The following is a 26,838-nucleotide window of genomic DNA, read 5'->3' on the forward strand; positions in this document are numbered from 1 at the left end:
CCCCCACTCTGCTGCCCGCGCCAGTCGACCCTGAGCCGTTAGGAGCTAATAGCTGAGGCCCTGCTGCTACCGCTGGATCGATGCACAGGGAGCTCTCCTGTGTACAGATAACATCACAGCTGAGGATTAGTTGCAAATGAGCAGACCTTTTACAAATCCCTCTGCCCCCTTCCACGGTTGGAATGGGGGGGCATGACCCAGCCAGCCCCCTATTCTGCCCACAGCACTGCAGCCCTCTGAAGGTAGGAAGCCAGGCTGCAGAGAGGCCTGGAGGCCACTGAGGTCTGGAGACAGAAGACTCTGCTGGCCGCGGTGCTAAGCAGGCAGGGCACACCAATGGATCCAGGGCTGGGTCTGCCTCAAGCTCGAGCCTGGGGTGCCCCAGGACCCCTCCCTCCCACTGACACCCATGGGTGGCAACCCAGCCCTTTCCCTGCAGAGCCCACCCAGGGCTGAAGAGGGCCCAGCCACTCTACAGGGCTGTTACACTGCGCAGGCCCCTGCTAGCTGTCAGCTTCTCCTGGTACCATTAGCCCCTCTTGTCCTCTCCCCCCTCATGGCCTTCCCCCACCCTGCACACCTTCTCCACTTCTCCCAACCTCACTGGACACCAAGCTTTTATTTTGAAATACTTTAGCTCAGGAAGTTGGGAAAATCATGTAGAAGAGCCTGTTACCTTTCACCCGGCCCCCGGGGCTCCCTGCAGCCTGCGCAAGCGCGTGGAGCTAGAACCCACTACCAAGGCTGCAGGCCCCCTGGCGGCCTTCACCAGCACGGCCTAGGCCCTGTGCACGGGTGTGTGCCTTCATATCTGCGTGTCTATGTACGTATGTGTCTCTGTGTGTGTACCTATGTGTGTTGCACATGTATGTATGTATCTCCCTGTATCTTTATGTATCTGTATCTAAGGGTGTGTCTCTGTGTGTCTCTGTGCATGTGTGTCTCTGTGGGTGTCTACAGGTATATGTGTGTATGTGTGCCTGTGCATGTGTGAATCTGTTTGTCCATATATGTATATGCTTCTGTGTCTCTGCACATGTGCATGTGTGTACATGAATGTGCAACTGTGCATTGCATGTACATATCTGTATATATCAATGTCTGTGCATGTGTCTGCCAACTGATGTATATGTGTGTCTCTGTGCATGTGTGGGTAAGTGTGTATCTTATGCTTATGTACATCTCTGTGCATGCGTGTATCTGTGTTTGCATGTGTCTATATGCATGTGTTTGTATGTGTTTTTGTATGCATGTATCTGCCTGCATATGTAACTGTATGTAAATGTCTCTGGGCATGTGTGCATAAGCACATATGCACGCCTGTGTGTGTGCACGTGCACCTGTGTGCACTCGTGTGGGGGGCTCTGGATGGCAGCACACACACCTTGTGCTGCTGCCACCCATTCAAGGTACAGAAGGGCTGGCGCCCACCAGCCCCACCCCACGCGCTCTGTGCCGGGCTTAGCCCCGCCGGGCGCCCCCTGCAGCCACTCCCCTGCCCCCTGTACTCTCGTCACTTGAGGATGTCACCTGAGTGGGTCGTGCAGTCTGTAGCGTCTGTGACAGGCTCTCTCACTCTGCATCGCACCTGGAGACGCGTCCAGGTTGCGGTGCGCCAGGCTGGGTAGTATTCCAGGCTCCAGATGCAGCATGGCCGTTCCTCCACAATAATGGCCTTGAGGGCAGCCCAGGAGCGCAGGGTTTGGGAGGGAGGGAGGCCACGGATGCTCGGAGCATGGTAATGGGGCAGGTGGCTGGTTCAGGATGGCCGCTGGGGCCAGCACGGTGCGGCCCTGCATCTCACAGATGTGGTGCAGCATGGGCAGCGTGGTGCCACCCCACCCAGGAGGGCCACGTGGGGAGGTGGTCATCGTGGCACCTGAGTCACCAGCTCCCAGCAGGCCCCAAGTCCCGCTGGCATGGCCTGTCCTTGGCCCCTGGGCTCTGCACAACTCACAAAGGCTCTCGCTCCACACAAGGCAGGACTAGGTTGCGGGGGAGAGGTGGGCGCCCTGACGGTGGGCCTGGGAGACCTGGAGGTGGAGGCAGCAGGCGCAGGGTCTGGGCTGGGGGCTCCACCAGAAGTGGACCAAAGTCAGCAGGGACTAACATGGAGGAGGGGCTGTGGGTGTGCCTGTGAGCACACCCCGCAGCAGCCTTTTGCACTCCATTCTGGGGGGCTCCGGCAAAGAAGCCAGCAGAGGATGGAGATACACAGATTGTAATGTATTCCAAGGACAGCAGACCTGTCATCTGACCACCGGCCCCACTAGAGAGGAGCAGTGGCCAGAGATGGGTGGCTCCCTCTGGAGGGGCAGCCTGGGCTGACTGTGGGCCAAGGGCTCCCAGGCTCCTTCTCAAGAACCCACTTTGGAGGGATGGGGCTGCGGATGCAACCTCCAGACCCCAGCTCAGCCCGGCCTCGCCTCAGCCCTTGGCTGACCGCATAGGAGGGAGCCCTTTCCTGGCCTGCTGTGCTCTCCGAGCCTCCAGGCTGGACCTCAGTTTCCCCAATTGTGGAGTGGAGTCACAACAGCAGCTGGGTCTCTGGGCGATGGTGCTGAGCCCCTGGGGAACAGCACTATAGATGTGTGCAGCCAAAATCAGAGCAGCCAGCAGGACGGTGGCTCCGGGAGCTCAGCCTGCGACTCCCATGGGCTCCACCACGCGACCGGTCTCTCCCTCCACCTCACAGGGTCTCCGAGCTCGGGGACCCATTCCCGCCTCTGTATACCCCAATGCCAGCTTTCCCTTAGAACACAGCCAACTTGCCCCCCACGCTCCTGAGAGGGGTCAGGCCAGCCACAGGTGCAGCCACCAGCCACAATGATGGGGAGACTGAGGCTGCGCCTGAGAACCCAGGGTCACCCAGGGGCTCGCCTCGTCCTCACATCCCATAGTAATCCTCAAAGGAGAGCGGAGCAAGCCCCGTCCTGGGACAGGAGACCAGCCCTGGCCACGCCAGCCTCTTGAGCGCAGCTGGCTGGCCAAAGACAGGAGCCGGGCCCGGCCCACCTCCACACACATTTGGGCTCCCAGGCTGTTTGTTCAACAGAAAGCCTGGCAGACACATTCTCCCTGGTTCCAGTCCCTTTTTGAACCACATTCGCTTGATTTCTCATCTCTATTTTGGCAGGGGGAAAATGTAATTTCTAATTTAAAATTTAAAAAACCATCACTCTCAACAGCACACACTCAGCTCAGATGGTGTTTGGGGAATTAGTTGTGTCATGCTCACACACCGGCGCGCGGCCCGCTGCAGGGGCAGGCTCCCCACCCAACACCCTTCTGCCCCACTCACCTCCTGGGGCAGCGCCGGGCCCTCCATGGGCTGGGGAGGCAGGCAGGGGGCCAGCACTGGGGGCCGACCTCCAATCAGCTCCCTGCCTCCCCCGGCCTGGCTTGCTATGTGACATCCAACTGGTGAACTCACCTCTCTTGCCTGCTATCTTCCCTGACACCCAGATGGCATCTCAGGGGACCTGCTGCACATCAGCAAGGCCAGCAGGAGGATTGGAGCAGGTCGTGGAAGGGCTGAAGTTACCAACCAAGGCTTTACCTGCAGGGACACACGGCGCTCCCTGGGGAGGCCAGTGGGCCGCCTTTTGTGCATGGTCTGCAGAGAGCTGGGCCTCGTACCACCCTCTGAGGCACGTGGGCAGTGAGGCAGGCCTCACAGGTGAGACAATCCTTGGAGTTCAAGCGGGCTCTTGTCAGCTCAGCGCACGCCCACTGCTTAGAGCAGGAAGAGCGGCCGCTGAGGTCAGTGGTCAAGCTCCATGGGAAGGCAAAGGCCAGCCCCAGAGGGCCTACACTTTCCAGATGGGAAGACAGGTGCAAAGGGAGGTCGAGCTGGCCCTGTGTGTGCTGGGAGGGGTGGCCCGGGTCCCAGGCCGCCCCTGCAGCCCCCTGGGGGAGCCCCCTTGGGGCACTGCTCCTCGGCGTGGTGAGGCCCGGCAGGCGTCCAGCCCTCGCCCTTCGCTGTGTGGCCTATCATCTCCTCTCCACGTGCAGGCGAAACGCCAGGTGTTCAGGGGGTAAAGATGCTGGCTGTCCAAGGCCACAGGTGCCTGTGCTACTCACAGCTTCTCGTTGAAGTGGCAGAAACGCAACACACAGGAACAGAGACAAAAAGATGTCCTGCTTCCCAGAACCCAGGGACGCTGTTCCCCACCCACAGGAAGCCGGGCGCTTGTTTGTTCAAAGCATTCGAGTGCCAAGTACCTCGCGCGGTCCAGGTGCGGCTCGAGAGACTGCCAGAACAGAGACAAACGAGGGCGCAGTGGACAATAAGAAGGAGCTAGAGGCGACGTCAGGGACTGACCCGTGTGGCCACGCAGCAGTGGGTGGGAGCAGGACAGGAAGCTGAGCAGAATGGAACAGAGGGCCTCTCCAAGGAAAGACATGGGGCCCAGGAGGCAGCGGGTCCTGTGAGCACAGCCCTCGGGGACACTGCTCCGTCTCTGGCTCCCTGTCAGTGCCAGCCTTCTCACTGCCTGGAGAAAACGGGCTGCAGCTTACACTGAAGTTCAAACCCAAGTCCAGAGTCAGACCTTTCTTAATAGAAAATCCCAGAGCTGGGAGTGGTGGTGTACACCTGTAATCCTAGTATTTGGGAGGCTGAGACAGGAGGATCATAGGTTTGAGGCCAGTTTCAGCAACTTAGTAAAACCCTTTTTCAAAATAAAATAAAATGGGACTGGTAGAGTACCTCAGAGGTAAAAGGTCCCTGAGTTCAATCCCCAGTACCAAAAAAGAAAGAAAAAGAAAGGAAGAAGGAAGGAAGGGAGGGAGGGAGGGAAGGAGGGAGGGAGGGAGGAAGTTAGTTCCAGGGTAGCACTTTGATTGGCCAAGGTTGGGTTGGGTCACTGTTCCTGCACCAATCAGCTATAGGCAGTGGGCAGGGCCAAGTGAGGATTGGCAGCCCTGTAGTATTCACAGGTTGGAGAAGGAAGAAAGACCTAGCCAATTCTAGGAGACAAATGGGGCCGCTGCCTCAACAGCATCAGAGTCAGGATTGAAACATGGGTCTCACCACCTCCCTCTCATCCTTGTAGTGCCTGAGAGATCCCAGCATCCTCCTCCCTTGCCCAGCACCAAGGTTTTAGGTAGAGCCTCATCTTGCATTCCATGTGAGAGTTCCTCTTTACTTCCTCTGCGCCCCTCTCAGAACCCACCTCTGTGTTCCTGCCCCAGCATCTGCCCTGGACTCGGGGGCCCCCCACCCTCTTCTCAATCCCCGGGGGATCGCCTGGCCCCATAACGGGGCAGCCCTGGTTCACTCTGGACCGAAGCCTAGGGGCGCCATCACTTTCCTGCACAACAGCCTTAACGTTTTCCCTCTTCCTGGGAGCCACAGCTTCCCGGCTAGGAACTGAGCGTCATGTCTGCACCCTGGGGTGCGTGTGGAGGGACGCACTGGGATGGTCTGTCCAGAGCTGGACAAGTACCCCAGGGTTGGGGCTCTGTCCACGAGGCCAGGTGCTGAAGCACAGCTCCTCGTGCTGGGAAGCCTAGAGAGGGCGGTCTGGATCAGACAGGCCCGGATTCCAATGTACATGAGCTTACCACGGATCCTGTGCCTTGAGGTGCTCACTGGAGGGCCCAGATGTGCAGCCCGGGGGAGGAGGAGACAGGGCGGGGGAGCCAAGCGTGCTCTTGGCCAACGCCCCGTTAGAACTGCTGGTTTATTCAATATAACCTTCTGGTCTGGTCTCTCTAAGAGGAATGGCCATCTTCTCTTGTAAACTAGAGAGCAGCTCTATGGGGCCGGCCCGCCCAAGAGAACCCGCCTCATGCTGTTTTCCTATCAGTCACGCACACTGGGCCGTGGAAGTGACAGTCTCTGCAGTTCCCGCCTGAAACCTAGCACAGACACAGCCACACACTGCGGATCTCTGGCTCAGGAGGCAAAATCAGAAGCAAAAGATTTCCCCAACCCCTTGGGGCTGGCAGGGCCGAGGTCTCCCACGGCCACTGGGACCGACACCACCCTAACCCAACAGCAGCCTGGTTCAAAGGCTTCCTGGCTAGCTCCAGGCTGGCACTGGGCTCTCATCCCTGCCTCTTGTATAACGTGGCCTCTGTCAAGGATGATGAGCAGCCACTGAACGAGGCGGTGGGAGAAGCACGTTGCCCCTCGTCCACAGCATCTTGTCACAACTGCTGGGATCTCACCGTGAATTCTCCATTCTTTGAGTCAAACAATGCGCTGCATAACCCACCATCATCACGCAAACACCCATGGGGTGGAGGAGCTGCCACGTGCCTTCATGCCCAGAACAGACCTGGGCAGGTGTTGAAACGGATCTGCTCCCCAGGCTTACTGTGCAGGCGAGCCTAGGCAGGCAGGCTGTTGGAGGCCACCTCCTCCGCCTGTCTGCCATGGCGTCTGCCCTGCCGTCTGGTTCCCACACCAGGAGCCCTGGTGTGATGGAAACCTACTGCCCAGGAGGAAGAAGCCACGGGTTCTGGTGCCCCGCTCTTTGCCAAGTAGCACACAAAGATCCTATTACCTCCTCAAGCCACCTGTGTGACGGGAAGCACTGGGCCCAAAGCCGTGGTGATGCTCAGGCCAACTCAAGTTCAATTCTGTCCCCAAGGAGGCACTGGCAGCACGTTGGGTCAGATTAGCCATCAGGTAGAGGGGCCCCTTGGGGCCGAAGCAGGGCAGGAGGTGGAAAGTTCACCAAGGCACTCAAGGGCTGTCCATGGGGTGAGATACTCAAGTTCCCATTCCTCATGGTGGGGGCAGAGTTTGGGGAAATATGCCTGGACAGAGAGAAAACGAGTAACTGGATGGAAGGAAACGAAAGCGGAGGACATAAATGATCCATTTAAATCTGCCCCGAATTTGTGCCTTCTGACTGAAAAGTAGCTTTCTCCAAACTCTTTCCAGCGCCGCAGCCCTTCTTTGCATTGGCCTGATTTCACTTATCCTTCATTGGCCTCTGAGCCCTTGTTTCTGCTTCGTGGATTATCCTCTTAGCACATATGTCTAGCTGTCAAAGTCGTACCGCGTTGACAAGACAGAAGCTCAGCTGGGAGGGCAGACCGAGATGGCGGCCACAGTGGGCAGAAGGTTCGGCCAGAACGGCCGGTCCAGGAGGACCAAGGAGCCATCGCTATGCCAGCAGAAGCCACCAGAAGACTGGCAGCAAGTTCCAGTGGGGACCCAGGTAGAGCAGAAGCCAGGCAGGGCCCACTCACCGACTCAGGGCAGTCTTTGGCTGAGGTGCGGGGGAGCGTGAGCTTCCGGTTCCCATAAGCACCTGGCATCAGGTGAGGGCCATCCCTCGATGCCCAGAGCAGGTGGAGACTCTACTGCGCCTGGCTCAACAGCATGCGGTCGGTGTTTACTCTGTGCAGGCATGAAGTCACCAAGTCCTGGAAGCATGTCCTAACCTGCAGTCCCCCCAGGCCAGGGGTGCCCAGCCTCTGCGGGACGCCCACATTGCTCCTGTGACCTGCCGCCTTGACCCCGGGCCACAGGTGTGCAGGTGAGGGTCACGGCTCACTCCTTTACTATTGCGTCACTCAACCGGGACACCGATCCAATCGACACATAGTGATCAGGGAACATTGTTAAACAAATTCACCCGCTAACTGGGGTGTTATTTTTGTCAAGTAAACATGAAGCTCAAGCCTTACCCTCCATGCACTGGGCCCAGGACTTAAGTGCGTTCTCTCTGGGTTTTGATGGGACTGAGCACCTGTCTACCCGCTCTGCAACAGTGCCAGCTCTCCTTCCTGGGTTTGTCCCGAGGGGAACGCAGTGACCCCTGTGCACCAGCTCCACCCAATTAATTCATGTCCAACAAGCATGGATATAGTAGCATCTAGTGGATTTTATTATGAGGATTAATGTTAATGACTAGAAGGCACGTCTACAGTTGAACTGAATGGACACCGACACCAGCAGGCTGTGGTGAGGCCTACCCCCAAAAAGAACTACCAAATGCATGCCACCACAGTATGTGTGAGCGAGGCATGGTTAGTCACTAACCCGTGCAGTGTAAGATGGCCTCTCTTCTAGGCTCTTCTCTCTGAGGGAGCCTCACGGTCATCCCAAGTCAGGGAGACCCAAGAGCTGAAGGCCACAGGTAGGTGCTCAAAACAGGGCAAAATGAGATCGCTCACACCCTGGGGATGCCGGGCCCAGCTGGGCATGATTGACATCGAATTAGTGGCCGGACCTGGGCTAAAGTCTAAACAGCAGACTAGGACAATTGAAATGAATGGAAGAAATTGGATTCAGTCCGATTAAAGAAAGAAAATCGAGTTGAACAGAGGAATGCAATAGTGTGGAACTACAAGCTTGATTTGATCTGAATTGAGGAATCAAAGTAGAAACGCAGGGCGTGGAGCTGGGGGGCCAGGCCTAGTGGAGGGCGGGAACCGAAAGGACCAGGGATGCGGGACACGAACTGAACTGGAATATTTGGAACAAGAGATGGTGGCTTGACCTAATTTTGCTGGGGCCAAGGAGCCCCACACCCAAGTTCACACAGCAAAAATACACCTGTCCTGAAATATAACTGATCAGAGAGCTTCTATGAAGCACCTACTGCATGCAGGCTCTTGGTCACAACCTGGATCAGACCTAATGGGGCCCCCAACCTGTCAGAGCTCAAATCCTGAGGTTAGAACTTTGAGAGGGGCAAATGTGACGGTCTAGGGCACCTGGGGACCTGCTCCCTGGAGGAGGAGGAGGAGAAGGAGGAGGAGGAGGAGGAGGAGGAGGAGGTAGAGGAGGAGGAGGAGGAGGAAGAGAAGGAGGAAGAGGAGCAGGAGGAGGAGGAAGAGAAGGAGGAGGAGGCAGAGGAGGAGGAGGAGGAGGAAGAGGAGGAGGAGGAGGAGGAAGAGGAGGAGGAGGAGCAGGAGGAGGAAGAGGTGGAGGCGGCTAACCTCCCATTCTCCTTGGCATAGCGACTTTGAGTACGTGACACAAATTTAGACTTAGAGCCAGGCCAGGAGCCTCCTGTCTGAAGCCGCAGGGACGGGAGCAGGGCAGGCTGTGGGGCTTCGGGCTCTGTGTCCTCTCTGACCCTCGGTTTCTTCATCTGTAGAAGAGAGATAGCTTCCTCGGAGGAGCACTTCTAGAGTACGGTCAAGCCAGAGTTTCTCCTTTCCATCAACAAAGCCGCAGGACTCTGCCCTATCTGAGCACTCGTTAAGAGCTGGGCCTTTCTTTTAAGCTCCAAAGACCCTGAGATTTCCAGCGACGGTGTTGGGAATCCCTTGACCGCTTATTCATCTCTCCAAGGCTAAGGCCCCAGTCAATCTGCCATGTCGCTCCCTTCCTCTCCAGCTCCTCTACCTCCCTGTAAGTACCCTGGACCGCGGCAGACAAGCCACTCCCAGATCTTCCCAGACATCTGTGTCTCGGCCTCATAGACATCAGCATCCTCCTCCTTCCCTGGGGCTTAGCACCACAAACCCCTCCTCCAGGCAGGCCTCCTGTGTTCCCAGGCAGTCCCGGCCCTCCCCACCCTGCACACCTGTCCCCATTCTCAGTCTCCTGCAGGCCCCCATGGGCAGGGCCTAGGCGATTTCTCCTGCGAGCCCTGGGTGCTGAGCAGGACTCCACACATGGAGAGATGGCAGCCCAGCTGTGCTGATGCTGGACTTTGTCCCAGGCCTTTCATCCCTGGTCTGTTTCCACTGGAAGCCTTTCAAGGACTTTTGTAGCTTGGCTTGGCTAAGGACAGTTTCTCCTCAATAGCGCAATTTTAATGAGAATTCGCCAAATGGAGCACGTGCGTCCCAGGAGGATGTGCCACGCTGCTCGTGAGCGTTTTTGCACCTTTTCTGTTATTTTTCCCCAACTCATGTCAGGTTCAAGGACTTTCAGTCAATTAGTCGTAGGAGGCCTCGGCTTGTCGGCCTTGCCATATTCCTAATACGCATTTTGTGGCCGACGCCCGCTGCCCGCTCCTCCCCGGTCGTCTTGGCCGCCAGCACTGGCTTTGCTTTTCATCCTTTTTCTATTCTTTCTGTTTTTCTGGGAAGGGGGATGAGACAGAGTGGGTGGGGGGAACGTGCCACCTTCCCAGGTGTCCAGGCTCCTGCTGCCACCACACACGCTGGTGGTTATTCCAGGAGGGTGAGGTGGCGAGAGGCCTGCAGTCCAGGGCCCCTCTGACTCCTGGCCATCCCGGGCGCCGCATATGCTAGCACAGCTTTCCCGCTGGTTGGCCATCACCCTGATGGAGTTCTTAATCTCCAAGAGCCTCAGTTTCCTGGCCTTTAAGATGGGGTGATAATAAGTACCTCTCACACTATGGAGGAATTAAACACGTGGATGAAATGAGACGCTACGCGGAGAGTACTTTGTGCACAGCAACCTCTTGCCAACAGTGGCTATTACTACTAGGTAAAATAACAATGGGTCCCAAAGTCCTTGACTCAGACCACCTTCTTTTCTTAGATAAACACATTCCTTAATAAAACTGGAAAAGCCGGGCGTGGTGGCGCACACTTGCAATCCCAGCATTTGGGAGGTTGAGACAGGAGGATCGCAGTTCGAGGACAGCCTCAGCTACTTAGTGAGCCCTCTGCAATTTAACTCAGTGAGATCCTGTTTCAAAATAAAGAATAAAAAATAGGGCTGGGGTTGGGGCTCAGAGGTAGAATGCCCCTGGGTTTCATCTCCAGTACCTCAAAAAAAAAAAAAACTGGAAAATTCCAAAAAACAAAAAATGAATTGATCACTCAGTCTTACCACCCCAAATATTATGATTCGAATACAGAATGTCCTCAGGAGAAGCTCATGTGTCTGAATTAGGGCTCTCACCTCCTCAGTGGATAACCCCACTGGCGGATGAGTAACTTTGAGTGGACGTACTGGGTGGTAAGGTAGACAGAGAGGGTGTGGCTGGAGGAGGAAGCGGCCGCAGGAAGTATGGCTTGGAGTCTCACTGTTCCTCGGCACTTCCTGTCTCTTCTCCGCCGTTGAGTTGCGCTCAGCGTTCCTCTGCCGCCTGGCTGCCATGATGCCTGCCTTGGAGTTGGCCACCTGTGGACTGTGCCTTTGAAACCTGAGCCAAATAAACTTTTCCTTCTCATGCTGATCAAGCCCTGAATTTCAGTCACCACAATGGAAGAGCAGACTAAAACGCCAGGTTCCCCTGGCGAGGGCCTGAGCACTGGAGGGCTGGCGTGTCCCCATCACCTTCTCTCTTCACGTCACGTGCATCCCCATGTCTTTCCAGAAAGTCATATAAGCTCTTTATTTAATAAAGAAAGTAAGCTTTGTCTGTCATATTTTCGGCAAATATATTTTCCAGGCCACTCTTTGGGGCCTTCTTATTTGGTGGTTTAATTTTGACATGGAGGAGATTTTCATATTTATGCAGTCAAGTCTGTCCACATTTTCTCTCCTGATTCCTTGTATTAGTTCTAAACTTAGGAAATCTTCTCTCTCCAGAGGCATGATGAATATTAAATTCTACTTAATTCTCACTTTTCTGTGCCCTGATTTTTTTAAAAATATACTTAATGCTAATCCCAATGGAATTCAGCTCCCTGGCGGGAGGGTAGAGGTAGGGCTCTTCCACACTCCCACGCCCACACAGCTGAGCCCCCGGAGCCCGGGCACTTGGCCAACGTCCATCTTGGCTTAGCAAGGCCTCCCGTTAGAGGCCACCCCTCCACCCTGGTGGACTGGGAGTCAACTCATGGGCTGAAAATCCAGAAGAACAAGTGGGCTAAATCTTTGAAATACTCCAGAGGGGGACCAAGAACAAGCACCCTCAGGGCGAGGGTCCAGGCACTGCCAAGGTGACATGTTTGGTGAACAGCTCCACCTTCAAGCCTCTGTGCTTGCTCTTCCCCCAAGGAAGGGCCAGAGCCCGTGCTCCCCACCCCCACCCTGCTGGCCACACCCCCCGGGGAAGGCCCTCTTGGGGCTGGATGGGCATCCTGCTAGACGCTGTCCTGGGTGGGGGAGAAATCGTCTGTGTTCTGCTCTCTACACCCTGTAAGAGAGGCTGCTCACCACCCACACTGCAGATGCATAAAGGGGGCACCAGGGTTAGAGTCCAGCCCCTCAGCTCGGCCACCTTCCACCCGTGGGTCAGAGCGACCATGTGCTCCGCTGACCTCTCTCCCATGAGGGAGAGGCAGCCGATGGATAGTTTAGGAGGCAGTGGGTCTGCGGAACTGCGACCCGGTCCATCGTCCTTCTTACAGGGTACAGTGTCCAGGAGTACGCAGACCCAGGGTGCCTGCCTGTGCCCTGGGGAGCCGCTGTTTACCCTCCTTTCAGGTTGAAGGCAGGGCAACCTTCCAGATGAGCCCTACCACTTCGGAGGTTGTGTGCAGCAGGTGGCGAGCCAGCCGCCCACATCCTGCCCCTCACACTCCCACAACTGTTCCTCCAGCCGAGTCCATGGGGGATAACAGCCAAAGAAACGAACGCTCAGAGGGAGAGGTGAGGAGAAGCTGTGGACGGGCCTGCCGGGGCCGGAGTGGGAAGGGCTCAGTGAGCTCAGGGCCCCTCCCTGCGCGGAGCCAGCCCCTCACGCCCCATCCTGGCAGGGTTAGCAGGAGAGCGAGGGGGTGGGCAGGGGGCATGCCAGAGGAGAAGTGGCTGGGGGCACGCCCCCCGCTTAGGGTGAAGCTCCCCAGTACAGGACACAGGCCAAAGCATCAGACTCTCACCACTGAAAACCCCCGGCAGGCCCGAGCAGGGAGCAGGCGCCGCGCACGCATCGTCCACTGGACCAGGCTGGCTCTGGCGGGCAGCACTCCTCAGCGCACAGCAAGGGGACAAAGCAGAGGAGACACCCAGGGACAGGTAAAAGACAGGGCTGAGAACTAGTCTGCCCCATCTGCCTGGGACAGAAGCTGGGCCTGGGTACAGGCTCCAGGGCTAGGGGTGGGCTGTGAGAGCAGCAAGTGGGCACTGAGACCCAGTTTCTGGCCTCCAGATGAGGTCCTGGCACGAGAGAAAGGCTCTCTGGATAGGCCCATAAATCGCCAAGGATGGCCGGATGGGGGATGGAGCCTCGCCATGCCTCGCCATTTGGATTCCAGCATGTTTATGGGATTCCGAGAGGCTGGCCAGGTGCAGAGGGAGTATTTGGCCTATTAATTTCCTAGTTAATCATGCAGGACATTTGGTAATTAGAGGGCTTGCCATCCTATCTCACTGGCCAGCCCGGCTGAGCCGTAATTCACTCCCAATGGAGCACACAGGTGCCCAGAGCCTCAGCCTCTCAGCTTCTGTGGGAGGCACCTCCCGGGGGGGGGGGTGGCATTTCCTGCCCCCTGAGCCTCTGGTGCATTGTGCATGGAGCCAGGGCGTGGTGTGATGGGGCTTGGCACACCTCCAGGAGTCCGCCCTGCAGGCCTGAGCCCCTGCAGACCCCGCTGTAACGCCGGCCGGGCACCTGTGGAGGTGGTTACAGGTGAGGAGGTGCTGCTCTCGCTAAGGGAGGCTTCACGAAATCTTCCTGCCGGTGCTCCAGGAAGGCAGGCGTGCCCCTCAGGAAGTGGAATCGCTGTCTTTTCCTGGCCTCTCCCTGCCCCGCCGCACATCTGCTGGCCAGGCATCCTGCCAGCGCCATCGGGAGCTAGCTGGAGAGGGCCCTCTGCGCCTCCCCAGGGAAACCTCAGCAGGCCGCAGTGGTGATGCCACAGTACCAGAGGCTGGCTCAGGACCGTGCACACGTGCCGGCTGGCGCGACAGCAGCCTGCTTGCCACTTCACGCCTGCAAGTGCAGTCCAAGCACCGGGCTGGGCGTGTTGGTCTCTGTGCCCAGCGAGGCCCCTGCTCTTGCCCATGGAGGACCCCGTTTATGGATCGCCCCAGCCCTATGACTTAGGTGCAATTCTTTGGTTTACAGGAGAGGGAAGGAGCTTCGACAACAGACTGGGCCCACGCCAGCTGCCAATCACCTGTAAGCCCTCAGTTTTCCTGTCCAGAGCTGACACGATGCACACCACCCTCGGAGAATTGAAGTTTTCTCATCTCTTAAACTGCAGCGCAGAGAGTGAGTTGAGCCCAGCTCTGCTGCTGTCCCTCCAGGGCGGCAGGAGATTGGATCTAAAGACAGTCAGGAGGAGCCCAGCAGGGCTGGCATTGGTGGGCACTGGGAGGAGGCCCTGGAGATGCCACCAAAGCAAAGACCTGCCTTTCCTCCCTGCGCCCAGCTGCAACCTCAGCACCCCTCCCTCCGCGTAACAAAGCCTTCTCCCAGCTGAGATCAGACCAACATGGCTGTCCTTTGAGCCTGGGAACACGCATGAGCCTTCTGCTCAGTGCAGCCGGCAGCCGGGGCGTCCTCACCAGCACCAGGACTACGTGGAGCCAGTCCCAGGAGTGGTGCTGGGAAGGAGGTGGGCCAGGTGCCAGGTCAAAAAAGGGCAGGGGGCCGGGTATGGGGGCCACGCTTGTAACCCTACCATTTGGGAGGCTGAGACCAGAGGATCAAGGTCCACAGACAGCCTCAGCTACTTAGTGAGGCCTTTTACAACTCAGTGAGACTCTGTTTCAAAATAAAATATAAAAACTAGAGCTGGGGGTGTAGCTCAGAGGTAGAATGTCCCTGAGTTCCATCTCCAGTACTGCAAAAAAAAAAAAAAAAACCAAAAACAGGGCCTGGGTGGAGAAAGGACATGGGGCAGCTGGCTGAGATGGAGAAGGGGAGGCAGTGATGTGGACGGCTGTGGGGGTGGGTGACAGGTGCAAAGGCCCGAGGCAGGAAGAGCCAGGAGGAGATCTTCTGAATGGTGGGTGGCCTGAAGTCCTAGGCGTGGGCACCACCCGCAAACCAAACACCACCAGGACCAAATCAGCCCCACCAGGAGCAGCCACAGTCCCCCAGAACTCCAGCCCCACCCCTCTGCATTCCAAGGCCAACCTCTGCTTATAGCCCTCCATGGCCTCCTGGGGCTGCCTTCATGCCTCCCCCGAGCCCTCTCCCAACACCTGCCCCTGGACACTTGCAAAATGCCACCCAGGTGCCCCGTGGTCACCTCATCGCCCCTGGACACCTCCTCGGGGATGCCCTCCCTCCCGCACTCTCCCGGTCAGATGAGACACCGTCCCAGAGCGCAGAGTGTCAAGGTCCCATTTTTCACGGGCACTGGAGTCACGGCAGCACATCTGCTCTCCTGTCTTTACAGCCATGTCCCGGAGCTTCTGCAGGAAGAGCCACCTCACCCCTTCTCCGTGGCATTCCAGAGCCTCACAGGGCACTCGGCCCTCAGTGGGCATGATACACGGTTGGAATATGGTCCCACGTTAATAATGCTCTTTAACAAGCAAGGGAAGACTGACGAGGGGCTCCATTTGGGAGAGATGGGTGATAGACGCCTAAACCCAGATGCCGGGCGATTAGAAATGTCTTCCTTGTTCTTTCCTTATTGCCCAAGCTTTGAACTGAACAGACCTATGATCCCAAAGCCGCAGTGTTGAGCTGAGTAGTTCTGAGATGCAGGCAGGGTCTGGAAACCAAAGACAAGAGGAACGGTGCCTAAGCCAGGACTCGGGCGGGCAGTCGGTCCCGCGGGATGGATCGGTAGCTCCAATCCTTCTGAGCATTCAACTGGCCAGTGCGTAAGTGCGTGGCGGGCCAGGCGCTCACCGTCACAGAGACGTCTTGCAGGTGAACAGGGAGGAGGCCAGGGGCTCCGCATGGCGACACTTTAGGGTTGAGTTAGTGGAGATTCGGGTGGGTGCGTGTGGAAATGTGTGCAGATGGTGTGTCTACACAGGCTGGGACACACACGTGTCTCCTTGCCCTGTTGGCTGAGGGGGTGGAGAAGCACTGCCACCAGCAGCGGGGAGCTCAAAGGCCGGTTCCGACCAAAGCAGGCGGCACTCCTGGGAGAGCCGGCCGGTCTGTGGCTGGGCAGGATGAGCTGGAGCACCGAGCTGGGGAGAAGACAGGAAGAGCCCCACCAGGGACGGGCGGAGTGGATCAGAGGGACGCAGGGACCGCGGGGAGGCCGCAGCGGCTGAGCATTCTCATCCAATTGGAGATACATAATGCGCTAGCAGATCCAACCCAAAGCGTAAATAAACACACTTCCATCTATACTGATAAAATGGGATTGAATAGACTGGTGGATGGTACACAGATATAAAAGGATAGATAGATACATAGATACATAGATAACAGATGATAGATGGAGTAAATCATCTAAATTAAAAACAAACAAACATACATCCCCAGTACTTCTCCACACACCCCAACCGCAACTGGCCGCAGGGGCCAGAGGCAGTCGCCCCTCCCGGTCACAGAGCAGCTTCTGTTTTGAGTGAAAGCGGGCAAAGGGACTCCGAGAGCTCGATACAGCCAGGAGAGTGGAGTGAGCGTAATTGTGCTCTTCAAAACTCACATGCCCTGGACCTCCGAAGACGACTGTATTTGGAAATGAGGTCTTGGCAGACGTGAGCAGTGACGCATCTTGAGACAAAGTCAGCCTGGAATTGGAGTGAGCCCTAAATCCAATGACCAGCTCCTTCCGAGAGGAGGGGTGGGAGCATCTGGGCACGGAGACCGGACGAGGCCCCGTGCAGACTGGCGGAGACGGGCACGCGCCGCGGCCTAGGCGAGCCCTAGCGCCCAGCAATGCCTCCAGCCAAATTTCCTTCCTGGGTGGGGAGTCGAGGGGCATTCCGGAAACAAGACCCCACCTCCAGCTCCGAGCACCGGAGAATCACTTAAAACATAAAAGCAACAATTTTATAGTTATTAAAGTAATAAGCATTGACTGCAAAGCACATACAATAAAAAGCTAAGATGGTACCTAAAGGGAAGATGAAGAGAGAGGAAATCGCTGGCGACCTCGTCCTCTGGCGGCACTCACACGGGGCGAATAGCTTCCAAGGTCCGCGTCCACGTGATTGGCACACAGGGCTGCAGAGCTGGAGAGAGGAGGACTTCGGAGAGAGGCCTTGTTTGGGACGTGCTGCCCATGGTCTGCCTTTCCCCAGCATAATATACTCCATGGGCATCTTTCCACACCAGTAACCACAAAACTGCACATCTTGCGGGCTGCAGGGAGCCGTCCCGGGGACCTGCGGTCCTCTCTCCACCAGCCTGGTGTCCATGGGCAGTGCGCACATGTCCAGCTCCACACTGGACAGTGGCTGATAAGGAACAATGTCGCTGTGTCCCACATGCACATCCGCAGGCCCCCGGCCAATTATCCTGCTGTGATCCCGTCCGAGAAGGAAGGAACATCTTAAAATCTTCCAGGGCACATAGCCAACTCGCTTTCCAGGAAGCTGTGTCAATGTCCTTGCTACCCTCGTGCCTGGAGGCCGGCACTGGCCAGCCCCTGTCCCCCTCAGGCCTGGGCGGCAGCAGGAGGGCACTATGGGCTCACTCGAACACAAAGGGTGCACGTCACTGGCAGCTCTTACTTGGTGGCTGGGTGCAGGAGTCCCTTCCTCTTTTCTGGGGAGTTTATTAGATGACATTGGAGAGGTCACTCTGTGACAGGCAGAGAGGTGGACACCAGGACAAATGTCTAAGTGGAAACAGTGCTGGAGTCCCATCCTCAGAGGGAAGACGGAAGGTACGTGCACACACACACATGCACAGGATGCTCACCCGTGTTCACATGCAAGCCCATGTACAGGCACACGTGCATGCATAGCATATATACATGCTTACATAAGTGCACAAACATACACAAATAGGTAAACCCCGTGCCCAGAGAATGCAGAGTGGGAAGAATGTAGCAAACAGAGGGCAGAAAAATGCGTGTGCAACTGGTTTCACCTCACAAGGCCAGGACTACCACCCCAAAACTTCGATCCACACAGGACTGCACTCTCCAAACCTTGCCAAACGCAGCCTGTCCCTGCACCAAGACCGGGCTGCCTGGTAGAGACCCTTAACTCTTCACCCAGGGCTCTAGGACTCAGGGCCCTGGAGTGGGCAGAGGAGGATGGACACAGTCTGCCCTGGCCACTGGGACATGGAGGGGGCACAGCCAGGAGATGGTGCCTGGTGAGAACCTGCCCCATACCCAGCCCCTTCCCAGCTGCGCTCACCTGGCCAGAGGGTGAACGAGCTCCCTAGGGCCTCTCTAATAAGGGCACCCTGCACTGTACAGCTGCACCCCATGATCAGGTCACCTGCCACTGCCCCAGGGCTGGCGTCTCTCCTCGATACCATCACCTGGGGGCAGGCTTCAACAGATAACCTTTAGTGTTGGGTGGGCACAGGGCCTGGGCTGCCCCTGGGACCCTTCTCCTGCTGACCCCGCCTCCCTCAGCGTCTCCCAGCTTGGCCTGCTCCAGCCCAGGACCTGCATCCACAGGGGGCCCCAGCGGGGACACAGGAGCCCCACAGTCAGCATCAGCTCCAGTGCCCCCGTCAAGGCCTAGGAACCCTTTCCCAGGTAAAAGTGGGGGTGACAGCTCCTTGTCACAGATTGGGGGCAGCCCAAGGAGCTAGAGCACAGCTGGGATGCACAGGAGGACCCCACTTGTGTCTCCTTCCACCTGCCGCAAAGAGGACCCCGGCCACCCTCACCATCAGTGTGAAGAGGACCCCGGCCACCCTCACCATCAGTGTGAAGAGGACCCCGGCCACCCTCACCATCGACACCGGCCACCCTCATCATCAGTGTGAAGAGGACCCCGGCCACCCTCACCATCGACACCGGCCACCCTCACCATCAGTGTGAAGAGGACCCCGGCCACCCTCACCATCAGTGTGAAGAGGACCCCGGCCACCCTCACCATCAGTGTGAAGAGGACCCCGGCCACCCTCACCATCGACACCGGCCACCCTCATCATCAGTGTGAAGAGGACCCCAGCCATCCTCACCATCGACCCCAGCCACCCTCCCCATCAGTGTGAGGAGGACCCCAGCCACCCTCACCATCAGTGTGAAGAGGACCCCAGCCATCCTCACCATCGACACCAGCCACCCTCACCATCAGTGTGAGGAGGACCCCGGCCACCCTCACCATCGACACCGGCCACCCTCATCATCAGTGTGAAGAGGACCCCAGCCATCCTCACCATCGACACCAGCCACCCTCACCATCAGTGTGAGGAGGACCCCGGCCACCCTCACCATCAGTGTGAAGAGGACCCCGGCCACCCTCACCATCAACACCGGCCACCCTCATCATCAGTGTGAAGAGGACCCCGGCCACCCTCACCATCGACACCGGCCACCCTCCCCATCAGTGTGAGGAGGACCCCAGCCACCCTCACCATCAGTGTGAAGAGGACCCCGGCCACCCTCACCATCAACACCGGCCACCCTCCCCATCAGTCTGAAGAAACTGAGGCAGGGAGAGGCCGAGACCCCGCCAGGCACGACTGCGGAGACAGAGTGGGACGGATCACAGAGGGCCACTGAGGAAGCCCCAGGCCCAGGAGACGGCTGCCAGTGGCCTGGTGCCAGTGGCACCCAGCCACACTGGAGCCGCTGAGGGGCTAGCCAGGAACTGTGCATGGGCACACAGACAGGTGGGTGCCAGGCAGGGCCCACCATCTTGGACAAGGGCCCAGAGAAGCACCCTTTTTCTCTCAGGAGGCAGAAAGGTCCCTGGTTCCCTGCAGCTCCCAGGGTGACTGTGGCCTGGGTCCTGCCCTTGCCTCAGCCCGAGTGGGGTTCCCAAGTCACCCCACCTCTGCTTCTGCCTCTACGCCTGGGCCTTGGGGCTCTGCTTTCTATGTTCCTCTTGCTGTGTGTGTGTGTGTGTGTGTGTGTGTGTGTGTGCACGTGCGTGCACGCGCACGCACGCGTGTATTACTGGGAATGGAACCCAAGGGCATCTACCTCCGAGCTACTCGCCCAGCCCTATTTTTTATTCTTTATTTTGAAACAGGGTCTCACTGAGTTGCAAAGGGCCTCACTAACTAGCTGAGGCTGTCCACAAACCGCGATCCTCCTGTGTCAGCCTCCCAAATGCTGCGATTACAAGCCTGCGCACCACGCCCGGCTTCTATTGCTGCCTCTTGCTCTTCCCAGAGTACCTTGCCCCCTCCCGCCTCCCCTTCCTCCCTGCCAGGGTAGCCTTTGCAAAGACTAAGTGGGGAGCCAAGATCTGCCCCTCAGGGACCTGGAGGCCACGCAAGGGCTGGCCCACCAGCACGCATGATGCCCAGAGGTCAAAAGGCACCTGACCTCCACTCTTACGTGGCAGTGGGGAAGGGGCTCCCTCACCCAGAGCAGTGTCAAGGTCAGCACAACGGAACTCACTAAGACCAGGTCAGAGCAGGACTTCCAAGATGTCCTGATCTCCATCTAGAAGCACTGACCACATCAAGAGCCGGGGAGCCCTCAGGCTGAGCGAGGGACGGTCTCATGGGTGAGACCACAGAGCTGCTGGAATCACCTGGTGGCGTTTCAGGCAGCAACGTAGAGCAGCAGGCAGCCAGCATAGCGTACACACTGGCACCCAGGGACAAGATAAAAGGCATCAGCAGAGAGACAGAAAATTCCAGCCAAGAAAGAAAATTTTAAAAAACACCAAGAAGAACCAAATTGGAATTTTAGAACTAAAAACAACAACAACCAGAATTGCAAAACTCGGAGGATGGGCCCCACCGCAGAATGAGGGATCAGAAAGAAGAATCAGTGTGCTTTAAGATGGGATGGAGCTGGGCATGGTGGCACGTGCTTGTAATCCCAGCATTCAGGAGGCTGAGACCAGAGGATCACGGTTCACGGACAGCCTCAGCTACTTAGTGAGGCCCTCCACAACTCAGTGAGACCCTGTTTCAAAACAAAGAATAAAAAAAATAGGGCAGGGGGTGTAGCGTGGAGGTTGAATGCCCCTGGGTTCCATCCCCAGATCCACAAAAAAAAAAAAAAAAAAAAGATGGGATGGGATGGGATGGGATGGGATTCACCCAGTGGGACTCTGAGCATCAGGGGCCCGTGGGGCCGTCGCAAAGATAGCCCCTCAGCGTCCTGGAGAGGAGGAGAAGCGAGCATGGGGAAGTACTGGAGAAATAAAAGCTGGAAGCGGGGCTTGGTGGCGCACACGCCTATAATCCCAGCATTTGGGAGGCTGAGACAGGAGGGTCGCAGTTCACAGACAGCCTCAGCTACTTAGTGAGGCCCTCTGCAACTCAGAGAGACCCTGTTTCAAAATAAAGAATAAAAATAGGGCTAGGGGTATATCTCAGAAGTAGAATGCCCCTGGGTTCCATCCCTAGTGCTGCAAATAATAATAACAATACTAACAACAACAACAACAACAACAATAATAGCCGGAAACTTCCCAAGTTAGGTAAGATGAATCATACAGATTGGACAAGGAACATGAGTCCTAAGCTGGATGGTCCTAAAGTAACCGACACAAAAGTGCCTCAGAGCCAAACTTCCACAAGAGAGAGGGGGAGGGAGGGAGGGAGGGACGGGGAGAGAGCGCGAACGCTGGATCCTGAACGCATGCAGAGAAGAGCAACCACCGCATCAGGAGGACGAAACAACCAGAACGGCAGCGGGTGTCTCATCAGAAGCCATGGGGGCTGGAGGAAGTGCACAGCATTTTTAATGCACGAAAAGAAAAGCGCTGTCACCCCAGAATCATGTATCCAGAAAAGGCTCCCTTCAGCAACGAAGAGGAAATCAAGGCAATCCCGGGAGAAGGAAAGACAAGGGAACTTGTCACCAGCAGACCAGCCCTAGAGAGGGTGGACAGAGTTTCTCTAAACACAAGAGAACCTGCAGAAGAGGGGATCGCGGGCCCTCAGCAAGAAGGGACCACGCAGAGAGGGCGGGCGGCTCAGCAAAGGGCGTCTGCCGTCTACGCTTAAGTTTCCGATATTCTTGTTGGCAGTTGAAGAAAGTATTATAACACTGTTGAGGTTTTAAATTTATTTACAGAAAATGTTATCAACTGTAACATTTTAAATAGGGGAAGGTAAAGGAATTTAGGAGAAGGGAAGGCTGAGTGTGAGTACTGGCTAATCCCAACACCTGGGAGGCTGAGACAGGAGGATCACAGGCTCAGGGCCAACCTCAGCGACTCAGCAACTTAGTGAGACCCTATAACAAAAGAAAATAAAATAAAAAGGCCCGGAGGTGTGTCTCAGAGGTAGAATGTCCCTGGGCTCAACCTCGTCCCCCAAAAGAGTAAGTTAAAAAACATGCAAGCATTAACAGAAAGCAGGGTGCTTGATTAATGTCAGGTAAATAGGGCTCAAAGGAAAAACGAGAGGTAGGGAGATCCTGACGAAAGTGTTTATCCACCAGAGACGTCGCAGTCCTGAGCACACATGCACCACACGTAGGTGCAAAATAGCAAAAACCCACAGACCTGAAAGAAGAAACAGGCGCATCCAGAATGACAGGCGGGAGCTCCACTACTCCACTCTGAACAATAAAATAACTAGACAAACTCAGCAAGAAATAGTAAAACTCAACACCAGAGCCCGCAGGACCTCACCAACGTCAGCGGGACCTCGTGAATACTAGCGAGTGCTCTACCGCTGAGCTACGTCCCTGGCCCCAGAGTAAGCATTCTTCCGAGTCCCACAGAATACATATCAGAACAGAACATGGCCTGGGCCCACAAGACAAGCCTCAACAAATTAAAAATTATTGCAATCACAGTGTGTCCTCTAACGCAGTGTGATTCGAATTAACATCAGTAAGAGAGAGACAACAAGAAAACCTCCAAACACCTGCAAACTACTCAATCCACGAGTCAAAGAGTCAGTCTCCGGGGAAATAAAAGTGAAAATCTATGGAAATCTGTGGGGCGCAGTTAAAGCAGCGTCTAGAGGCAGTCTCCTAGCCTTAAATGGCCGCCTCAGGAAAGAGGACAAGCCTCAAATCAATAAGCTAAATGCCTGCCACAAGACCTTAGGAGCCCAAAGCAAGCAGAGGGGGAGGGGTACAAGAGCTAAAGTCAGTGAAGTTGTCAACAGAAAAACAATAGAAATCAATGGAGTTAAAAGCTGGTTCTTTGAAATGACCTGTAAAATCCAGGCCCCTAACATGCTGAATGAGATCCACCTTCCCCAGTCCAAGGGCTAATCCAGGCCCCAGGCAGCATCCCACGTCTCCAGAGCACCCAAGAGCCGCCTGCTGAGTGTCAGGACACTGGGGACAGTTATGGACGCCACCTTGATGCTAAGGAGACCGAGGGGCAGAGCTGGGTGTTTGCTCCAGGATGCCCAGCAGTAAGGACCAGGATGTTGGCCAGAAAGCTGCTTCTAGACCCTGGCCACACCCTCACTCCCCGCAGATGTGGAGGACTGGGCAAGGCACAGAGCAGTGCTCTCTTCCAGAGGAGCCCCGACTCCAAACTGGGCAGAGATCCCGGGACTGCCAGGGGAGGTGTGACGATGACTACCAGCAGATGCATTCCCCTTGTCCGTGTGTCACACGCTACCTGAGGTCCAGAGGCATGGAAGGTTTGGGAGTCTCTGGCCACACGTGAGATATTATGGTTGTGGGTGCCAGAGTCCAAAGCCTGAGTTTAATACCAGCCCTGTCCTAATCGTGAACGTATGCAAATTAACTTGGTCTCTCTTAGCTCCGAAGTCCTCATCTGTATGTTGGGGATAATAATAGTGAGGCTCTAGCTCACAGGACCCTATGAGGACAGAATGGACATCCAGACACAGCCTTTAGCTCACTGTCTGGGAGACACTAGCACCCCAGAGAACAGCTGACACAGCTGCTGCCCCTGACGTGGGTGGGGCTGATCATATTGCTGACGTTGGTAATGACGTTGATGCTGCTATTGTCGATATTGTTTATATTGTGTTGGTATTGTTGTTGATGATGTTGTTGATGACGATGTCAGTGTTTATGGTGTTGATATTGATGATGACGTTGTTGGTAGTACTGTTAATATTGATGATGATGATGTTAATATTCCTTTTTTGTGGTGCTGGGGGTAGAATCCAGGGGCTTTGCTACCTCCAGGCTACACTCCCAGACCTATTTTATGTTTTATTTGGAAACAGGGTCTCACTAAGTTGCTGAGAGCCTCACTCAGCAGCTGAGGCTGGCTTCGAACCTGTGCGATCCTCCTGTCTCAGCCTCCAAACAAGCACTGGGATGATGTTAATGTTCTTGATGATGACGCTTATGGTGTTGATGATGATGGTGTTGATGATGACGACAATCATGTCACTGCTTATTTTCCTGGTGATGATGTTGATGATGTCATGTTGATAGTGATGACGCTGATGTTACTGTTGATGTTGTTGTATTGATGATAATGTTGTTTATGGTGTTGATGATGATGGTGTTGACGATGACGATCATGTCACTGCTGATTTTCTTGGTGATGATGCTGATGGTGTCATGTTGATAGTGATGACGTTGATGTTACTGTTGATGTTGTATTATTGATGATAATGTTGTTTATGGTGTTGATATTGCTGCTGAGCATGGTGTGGTGATGTAAATGACGACATTGTCTATGGTGATGATGATAATGCTGTTGATGATGTCATGTTGATGATGATGTTATAGTTGATGTTGGTGATATGGTTGATGATGATGACGTTGATGGTGATAATGTTGGTGATACTGTTGATGTTGTCAGGATAATGATGTTGACAATCATGCTGTTTTTGATATTGATGATGATGTTTATGGTGTTGATGATGATATTGATTATGTCATTAAAATATTTATGATGATGATGCTTATGATGTTGATGATAATGGTGATGATGATGACGATGTTGATACTGATATTGTTGATGGTGTTGATGATGACACTGATGATTGATGTCTTGCTGCTGCTGCTGCTGCTGCTGCTGATTATGTTGATATTGTTATCATTGGAAATGTTGGTTTACTCTCAGGCATTTGTCCTCATTTTGCCTGCAATTTGATGACACCATATTCTTTAGCCGCCATCTGAATGATATATAAGCATATTCCAATAGTCACTGCCTTTGGGAAGTCTGCCCAGTCCTCCTCTCAGCCCAAGCACAGTTTAGGTGCAGGCACTCCTGGGCACCTTGTGTGTAGACTTGTTTGAAGCACTAGACAACATCACAGTCCTTTGGGTTTGGCAGGTCCTGCCTACCACAGTGATGGGCCTGAGCTCTGTGAGGCAGGTGCTGGGGTCACCACACTAATCTCCTCATGGCGCACGTGCCTGGGAAATCCCTGGAGACTGAATCTATAAATACAATATGGAAGAAATGAGTGTCAATCGATGTGTAAGATGGCTTGCCCAAAGTCATGACCAAATCTAGGGACCAGAATTAGCTTTTGCACATAATATAGAACAGAAGAAATTGGACTGCACCATGACCCATTCCCAACTGTGTGGCCTTGGGCCTCAGTTCCCTCATATGCAAATAATAATAACTCTTACTTCCTAGGATTGTGATGAGGAGACATTTTAAAGGGCCTCTGACTTCACCAGAACCAAGCAGATGCTTGTCAATGGGGCCTGACGGCTATTGTGGGGTTAACAGGGCCAGTCTGGGTTCGACATACAGCTCTGCCTCTTGCTGGCCGTGCGACCTTGGACAAGCTATGTAGCCTCTCTAAACCTTGGTTTTCTCATCTGTAAAACAAGACCAGGAGCCCCTGCCTCCGGGGTGGAGGTGGGATTACCTGCGCTGATGCATGTGAAAGCTTCACAGCAGAGCCTGGGGTGGCAGGTGGGACCCTGGACCGCTGCCTTCACTCAGGAGCACCCGCCCAGCTGAGGTCCTGCTCACAGACCAAGCACAGGAGGAAACCGAGGCAGGCCATTCTGTGCGGAGGAGGCCCCGCCCACCCTGCCCCCCTCGGCTGAAGGAGACATTCCCGCTCAGTCCCAGCCCGCGGCATCCTCCACGTCCTGATCTTCTCTCCGCTCCTTCTGTTCTTTGCATTTTCCTTTGATTAACAGTTTTAATAAAGCAGCACATTGCCGGCTTCACAGCAAATATCAAGAAGGAAGGAATGTGTGAGGTCCCTTGAAGGAGCTTGCAAGAGCCCATCATCTGTGGCTCCCTGCCCCCAGCTGCCAAGGCCTAGCTCCCCTAGAAGGGTCCTGATGGGGTGGCCAGGAGGATGAGCAGGGGAGCCCAAGCAGGGTCTGTGCTCTCACCACTGACCACTGTGCTTCCTTCCCCACCAAGTGGGCGCCGGGGCGTGCTGAGCCCCTGGGCCCTGGGGCTCTGCTGTCTCAGCCCCAGTCCAGGCACATCTGGGGGCAGAGGCAAGAGCCAACCTTGAGCTGCGCTGGAAGGTGAGGGGCGTCGATGGACATTTAATCCACACAGCTGACTCCAGCCGCTGCGGCTGGTGTGGGGCGGGGACCCGGGCCCAGCCTACCATCAGCGGAGCGTTTCCTTTCTAAGTTCTACTCAGGCCTGGCAGGGTCAGCAGCCCTGCCAGGTCCAGGAGAGTGGCCACTGCCCGATCCGTGGGAAACCCACGCCCCTGCCGCTGCCAGCTCCACAGGACGCCACTCTGCAGACACATAAGGCAGCCCTCGGGAGCCTCGCCCGTTTGAAAGAACACAGTGCCGACTATGCAGCTGCTTAAGATAGCGGAGCTGCGTGGTGAGCGCAGGAGGCTGCCGGCCAGCGCGGGTCCTGGTCTCCACAGGGCCCACTCAGGCATCTGACCAGCTCTGCTGGTCCAGCTGAAAAAAGGCTTACTCAACACCAGAATGGTGTTGGCTGGAGCAGCTTGTCCCACCTTCTCCACCCTCCAGCAGGCTGGCCCGGGACTGTCCTCAGGTTAGTTGCAGGGAACAAGAGCAGAAGCCTAAGAGTGGCTTGAGGCTGAGCTCTACCTGGCAAAGTCACGCCAGCTCCAGCGGCTGTGCGCCCGCCTCTCCCCAGTGCTGGCCTCAAAGCATCACAGCGACAGCTAGAAATCAGCCTCCATGGGCGTGTCTACACCAGAAACTTCCAAAGCTACAGAT

This window comes from Muscardinus avellanarius (genome assembly GCF_963383645.1).
Source record: "Muscardinus avellanarius genome assembly, chromosome: 4".
NCBI lineage: Eukaryota > Metazoa > Chordata > Mammalia > Rodentia > Gliridae > Muscardinus > Muscardinus avellanarius.